This window comes from Microcaecilia unicolor, chromosome 5 (assembly GCF_901765095.1).
Source record: "Microcaecilia unicolor chromosome 5, aMicUni1.1, whole genome shotgun sequence".
NCBI classification, from domain to species: domain Eukaryota; kingdom Metazoa; phylum Chordata; class Amphibia; order Gymnophiona; family Siphonopidae; genus Microcaecilia; species Microcaecilia unicolor.
In genome coordinates this window covers 188,291,194-188,298,491 of record NC_044035.1, presented here as the reverse complement: position 1 = coordinate 188,298,491, position 7,298 = coordinate 188,291,194, and the positions used below count along the sequence as shown (strand labels likewise).

Below are 7,298 nucleotides of genomic sequence, written 5' to 3'. Positions count from 1 at the left end.
CACCACGAGTGTGTGTCAGTGCCGGAGATGGCCCGATGACAGCGGGCACAAGGCTTGAAGCCGCTGGGCGTCTTCGATGACATCTCGGGAAAAACTGTCCCTGCCAAATCAAAAGACGCGATTGTGTCATTGAAAGAAAGGACACAATAAAAAAAGGGGAAAAACAAAAATAAATCCCGAACGAGCGATTTAAATAAAATCGCAGGCTAAAAGAAAGGAAACTTAATAAACGAAAAAACACTAATAAACACTAGTAAGGATACTTTTTTCACTGAATTCTTCACCTCCGGGCACAGCAACACGAAGACGAAAGTCGAGCTCCGTGTCACCTCAGACGTGGAGAAGAAAAAACTGAGGAATGTTCCCTCGCAACGGGCGGGAAAACGGACGCGCGCATGCGCACTGCATCCGCCCGCGCGATGGGGGACATTTTTTGATTTTGATGTGGACTTTGCTAGAAAGTCCTCCGGGCCGACGTGACGTCACCCATATGTGAGAATATTGGCCTGCTTGTCTTTGGAGAACCAAGGTTATGCACAATGGTAAAAACATATGAAAGCTCTTAGTTGTGCCTAAAAATGTATGCTCAAACGATACTATCCAAGAAGGAAAAAAAACAAACACTATGCTAACTCTGACACGATGCATATAGAAAGCATCTATACAATATGCAAATAAATGCTATAAATCATGAGGACAAAATAACACTGTGGCAGCCAGTCACACATCCACCTGATTTAAAACTCGAAATGCCCCAGAGAAGAAACTAATACAATTAGCCTACCAGCATTAAAGAAACCAAAGGCTGCCACCATCACGATACTGTGTAAAAAAAAACGCGCTAAGATGCATTCAACGTGTCATAAAAGACGCTCATAAAACGTTTGTTAACTAATTCAATAGACTGTAATTATTCAACTCAAAAGCACTCTACATTGTATATTTTTTTATTTTATTTAGTTTTCAATATGTTATCTGTGATTACGTATTTATTTATTTATTGTTTTATGTATGTTCACAGTAGTACTAGACCCATGACGAAATTGGCCAAGTCGGGTCATTTTCCACTAAACTTCGTTTGTGGTTGAACTTGAGAGACCTCCTCTTCTCTGGACTGTCTCTGCTTTGTTTTGTTCGCTAGAGAAGAATAGAGCAAGCTTAAAAAAGTGGTTGCAGTACATCACCCGCTACTTAAATATGCATCTTAAACTCTTTCAGGGTGTGTACACCTGAGCAAATTATCGATTCTCTTCGATTCAAATAATCCCAAAACTACTCCACACACTTCTAAGTACGTCAGTATCAGTAGCAAAAGCTCAGATATACTTTTCCATTCTCCATTCGTATTCCAACCCAGCATTACAAATTTCCACGGAAATCCTTTTAGGAGACAGCTGACCTTTTTTTATTTATTTTTTTTTTTGTTAAGGTACAGAGAGTCGGAGATAGGATCAATATAAAGTACAGGAAGGGTTGGAACAAGGGAGGTAAGGAGGTTAAAAGGATTGTTAATCTTGGAAATTTATTTGATGATATCAGTTTCAATGCTACTTGCACTGTATTTGTTCCTTTTCTGTCATCGATAAAAATGATTTAAACATAAACATTTCCACGGAGATACAGAACCTAAATGGAAATCACATGCTTGGGTCTTACCCTCACTCCAAAAAAGAGAGCGAGAAAGAGCATAAAACACTTCAGCCCGCAGTTTCCAACCCATCCCAATAAGCCTCTTCTTCTGTTCTTGCCCTTTTCCTGGAAGGAGAGTCAGTCAGTATGCAGGATGTAGTCCTCGGCTCCTTTCCCATTCTCTGCTTTCAGATTGGTCTCCATTGATAGAGGACTACAGTACCCGGCGTACCCTGCAGGGGAGGCGCACTCGCGCGCGCCAGGTGGTGGGTGGGAGGTGATAGAGTCGGGGCTCGCTCGCGCTCGCGATGCTTGCCGCCATAGTTGGAAAGTAGTTGGGTGTTGTCGTGCTGGGTAAGTAACTGGAGTTTAGTGTGCAGACTAAGCATGTTTTGTGTACGGAGAATCGATGGGAAGGGAAATAGTAGCAATATTAATATCTGCAATAAATGGGTAAAGGTGGGCGAGTTAAAGGTGCTTTTAGATTTTGTTATTGAATGAGCGGAGGAGGAGGTACTGCGGCCTGTGCTTCGATGGAAGGGGCGGGGGATGGGGACCTGGAGCACGTTTTATGTTGTGGGTTTTCAGAGTTATACTTGATCCCTGTAAGAAGGAGTCAGAACTTTTGTATTTTAGGTCAGGGCTGTGCAGTCCATCATACATCAACTTAGAATCAGTATACCCGGAGCGTGTGGAGTGTTCACTGTCTATTCTCATCTGAAGGAGTATTTTTGTCTTCCACTCGGGATTATGCTGGAGGGGGTCTTGGCCAACGTTTTGTCTTTTCTCTGGAATTGGAAAGAGGTTATTAGGACTTATGTTCAACTTTTTTTCTGGAGCTTTTTTATCCATGGGTTTCAACTTCTCAAAATGATTGGGGATGCTAATAAACACAAATTGCACTTCCGTGAAGGAGGTTGGTCGATATTGGGAATGTTTATTGAGCTGGTAGCTATTCTCTTATCAAAAATCTCTTTTTTCGTGTGTGGAACCTGATGAAGGGCAGATGGTGTTATGCTGCAGAAGGCAGGTATCCTTTCTCTTTGGGTAACAATCTGCCCTTCATCTGTATTGAGGGAGCAAGGGATATACCCAGCTTTCAGCGTTGCTGCAAGTTGCATTTAATAATTATAAGTTGGAATAGTTTGTTGGAATCTGGTGAAATGCATTCATATGACTGCAGATTTATGAAAGATTGAGTCCAGGCAAGCATTACTTATTTCTATAAGGTTGTAGCTTTGTTCAGTACTTGTACAGATTTGCATAGGAGTTTACTGTGCTTATTCTTGTTAGGGTATGTCAGATAGTACGTATGAGTGGAGGACTAGGCTACTAGGCAACAGGTTACAGCCCAGAAAAATCAGGGATCAAATCTTGTTTTTCCCACAGATGATCCATATGTCTTGGGTAAGGTACAAACTTGGGGCTAGATTTAGTAACATGAATGTATTGGGGTTTTTTAAAGGCCTATTTACCAACTAAGGGCATAAGGGAGGAGTAGCCTAGTGGTTAGAGCACCAGTCTTGTCATCCAGAGGTGGCCGTTTCAAATCCTACTGCTGTTCCTTGTGATCTTGGGGCAAGTCATTTAACTCTTTGTTGCCTCAGGTACAACATTAGATTGTGAGTCTTCCAGGGACAGAGAATGCTCAGTGTACTTGAATGTAACTCACCTTGAGCTACTACTGAAAAAGTTCTGAGCAAAATCTAAATAAATAATAACTTTAATGTATGTTATGATGTGATAGTGAATCAGACCCTTTGGCTATAAATCCTTATGTTCAAGGAATGTACTGCTGACTGTATCTCATCTTGAGCTTGGATTTGTAATAGAAGTAATTCCATCTAAAATCCAAGTGTTAAGAAACGTAGTACACATCAGGTCAAAATAGGATATAAATCCTGAAAGCTCAATGAAGAGGTGTGTGTATATATATATATATATATATATATATATATATACACACACACACACACACATACAGTGTAGTCCGCTTAAGTGCAAGGGTCTGGGACCAAAGAAATGTATGCAGTTAACCGGAGCAGGGTGGCTGCAGCTTCTTTGAGCTCCATCAGAAATCTGCCTGGGGGTGGCTCCTGGCTTGCCAGTTGTTAGCCGGGGTGTTAGAGGGTATTGCAGCTTCACTTTGAAGGCACATAGGTTAGCCCTTTCCCTGCCTTACCCATGCCCCCGTGGCTGTGGACATATTAGCTTGCTTTTCCCTGTCCTTTCCCACTCAGTGGATGCAGGCACATTGGTTCGCCTTTCCCTGCCTTTCCCACTCATCTGAGCCTCCGGAGTTCTTATTACCTCTGCTTTCCTCACAGCGTTAAAAAAAAAAAAAAAATGGAACAGCGGTTTTCCTTTGATTCTTCTATGGGACCGGAGCTGTGATACTCGGTCCGGTGAGGTAAGAGTGTTTTCTAACTCCTCCGGGGTGGGCCCGCGATCGGGGCGTTTTTGGCGCGAAACCGCCATTTTGAATTTTCCCGCCGTTTTTGGCGATGGCTGCAGAGACTGTAAAGCGCTGTTCCCGGTGTGGCAAGCGCAAATCAGCAGCGGGGCTCTGTAAATTGTGCTGTACAGGTGTAAGAGCCGGCCCGAGCATGGTGAGCGATGATTCTTCCCGCTCAGAGCTGGCAGCAGACGCCATTTTGAATTCTCTGCATGGCGCGGCCTCCGTAGAGACGGAGAGCCCTGAGCCCGGGGGGGGGGGGACCTCGAATTGAGGCTATTCAGGGAGCAGCTAGCCCCGGACAGGATCTGGGTGCCCAGGGCAAGTTTTTCTCCCCTGATTTTGTGTTATTATTGCATAAAGCATACATGCTGAAAAGAGCTCTCCCTCAAGGGTTGACTGAGGCCCCTTCTATTGTCCCCCCCGATGGATTCTGGCCTGGGACTGCCCGCTGAGGCTATTTTCCCTGATAATGGGCATAAAGAAAAGCGCAGAAGGGCTAATTCCCCTTCAGATTGTGGTGCACATCCTTCCCCCCCCCCCCCCGTGGTCGGGCTGTGAGGATTCGGAGAGTTCTGGCAGGCCTTCGTGGTCTGAGGAGCCAGAGTCAGGTGCAGAGTTACCACAGGACCTGGATGATCCCTCCGCGGTGAGGATTTTCCACCGTGATGAGCTGCCAGCGCTTATTTCAGATGCCCTACAGGTCCTTTCTATTGAAGAGCCTGACAGTGGCACGGCCTCCTCTGTGAATCCTAGGATGGCTAGTACCAAAAAGCCTGCTCGAGCCTTTCCTTTGAATGACTCTATCCAAGAGCTTATTTCCACTCAGTGGGCTGACCCCGAGGGACCTTTGAAAGTTTCCAGGGCTATGGGGCAATTATACCCTCTGTGTGAGGAGCATTTGGCTCGCTTTGCAATGCCTAAAGTAGATGTCCTAGTCACTGCGGTGACAAAGAGAACTACCCTCCCTGTGGAAGGAGGAGTTGCCCTCTTTCCAGACCGTAGGCTGGAAGCAGCACTTAAACGGTGCTTTGAAATTGCAGGTCTTACTGTTCGGGCGTCTGCATGCAGTTGTTATGCTGCTAGAGCCTGCCTGGCGTGGTTGCAACAGGCAGTGGAACAGCCCAGAGATGGAGCGGAGCCCTTCTCGGATGTGGCTCCGCGGCTGGAGTCGGCCTTGTCCTTTTTGGCTGATGCCCTTTATGATATTGTCAGAGCTTCGGCTAAACAAATGGCAGTAGCAGTGGCGGCTCGCTGTCTTATTTGGCTACAACATTGGGCAGCGGACATGGCCTCTAAGCAAAGGTTGGTGAAGTTGCCCTTTCAAGGCCTTCTCCTATTTGGTGAGGAGTTGGGAAAAAAAATTGTTAAAGGCCTGGGAGATCCTAAACCCCAGCGCTTGCCCGAAGATAGGCCGAGGCCTTCCTCCAAGGGCCAGGCGGTCCACTCCTCTTATAGACCTCGCTTCCGTGAAGCTAGAAGGTACCACCCGGGGCATTCTGCTGGGTTCACTTCTCGTGCCCGTTTTTCAGCAGAGGAGCTCCTTTCGCTCGGACAAGCGTTCTGCAGCCACCGGCTCTAGGCCTGGAGTTCAGGGGCGACCCTCTCAATGATGGTGCGTCGGCCCCCTCCTCGCTTCCTGTCATCGGAGGACGTCTTTCCCTCTTTGCCGAGGAGTGGGCCAATATTTCCTCAGATCAGTGGGTTCTGGTCCTGATCAGAGATGGCTACAGAATAGAATTCAACGCCCCAGTAAGAGACGTGTTTGTGGAGTCCCGATGCGGTTCTGCCGCCAAACGGGCGGCGGTAGAGGAGACTTTGCAACGTCTGACTCAGTTAGGGGCTGTGTCCCCGGTACCTCCCGCCGAACACGGCTACGGCCGATACTCCATCTACTTTGTGGTGCCGCGAAAAGGTGGGTCTTTTCACCCTATTCTGGACTTGAAAGAATTAAACAAGTCCCTGAGAGTGCGGCATTTCCAAATGGAAACCCTGCGCTCCGTCATTGCTGCGGTACAGCCAGGAGAGTTTCTCATGTCTCTAGACCTGAAAGAAGCTTACTTGCACATACCAATTTGGCCCCCGCACCAGAAGTTTCTGAGGTTTGCGGTGTTGGGAAAACATTTCCAGTTCCGGGCCTTGCCTTTTGGCCTCGCCACAGCTCCCCGAACCTTTTCGAAGGTAATGGTGGTAGTAGCTGCTTTGCTCAGGCGAGAAGGTATCAGGGTTCACCCGTACCTAGACGACTGGCTCATCAGAGCAGACTCTGTAACAGAGAGCTATCAGGCTACAGCCAGAGCGGTCTCAGTACTTCAATCTCTAGGCTGGGTCATCAATATGGCCAAAAGTCACCTGACCCCCTCGCAATCTCTAGAATATTTGGGGGCCAGGTTCGATACAGACTCGGGCTATGTATACCTACCCGAGCTAGGGCGGTGCAAGCTTCAGAATCAGGTCCGTCTGCTCCTGAGGATGCCCTGCCCGCTAGCTTGGGACATTGTCCAGCTGCTGGGATCGATGATAGCCACATTGGAAGTGGTGCCCTGGGTGAGAGCGCACCTGAGACCTCTACAGTATTCCTTACTTCAAAGATGGTCTCCAGTTTTTCAGGATTATCAATGCAGACTTTCTTGGCTCCCTGCGGCCCGACTCAGCATGAAGTGGTGGCTCTCAGACAGCATGCTGCGGTGAGGAATGCCGCTGGCGCTCCCCGATTGGTGTCTAGTAGTGACAGATGCCAGCCTGAAGGGCTGGGGTGCACGTTGCAAGGGGAAGCATGCCCAGGGTCCATGGACACCCGAGGAGTCGGAGTGGTCCATCAACCGCCTGGAGTTGAAAGCGGTGTTTCAGGCGCTTCTGGCTTTTCAAGTGATCCTGGAAGGATTGGCTGTCAGAGTGATGTCGGATAACACGACAGCAGTGGCCTACATAAATCGACAAGGCGGCACTCAGTGCAGAGCACTGGCCGCGCAGGCCGAACAGAGTTGCCACTGGGCCAAGCTGCATCTTCAGTTTCTGTCGGCAGCTCACATTGCAGGTCAGAGCAACGTGCAAGCCGATTATCTAAGCAGGCATCAGATCGATCCAGCAGAATGGGAACTAGCAGACAAAGTATTCCTGCAGGTATGTGCCTAATGGGGCAAGCCCGTGATGGATCTTATGGCGACAAGTTCAAATGCCAAAGTCCCGTGCTTCTTCAGCAGACGGAGAGATC

The 7,298-nt window shown here is 47.8% G+C and overlaps 1 protein-coding gene across 1 annotated transcript in view; it reads left to right on the top strand.

Annotated features, from left to right (window-relative positions):
* Positions 1-1,914: 1,914 nt before the first annotated feature.
* The window catches only part of NUTF2 (nuclear transport factor 2), a 335,108-nt gene continuing 329,724 nt past the window's right edge, over positions 1,915-7,298 (top strand). The window contains exon 1 of the mRNA XM_030203663.1: positions 1,915-1,983. The gene's annotated coding sequence lies outside the window, so the exon portion shown is untranslated. The remainder of the gene's footprint in view (positions 1,984-7,298) is intronic.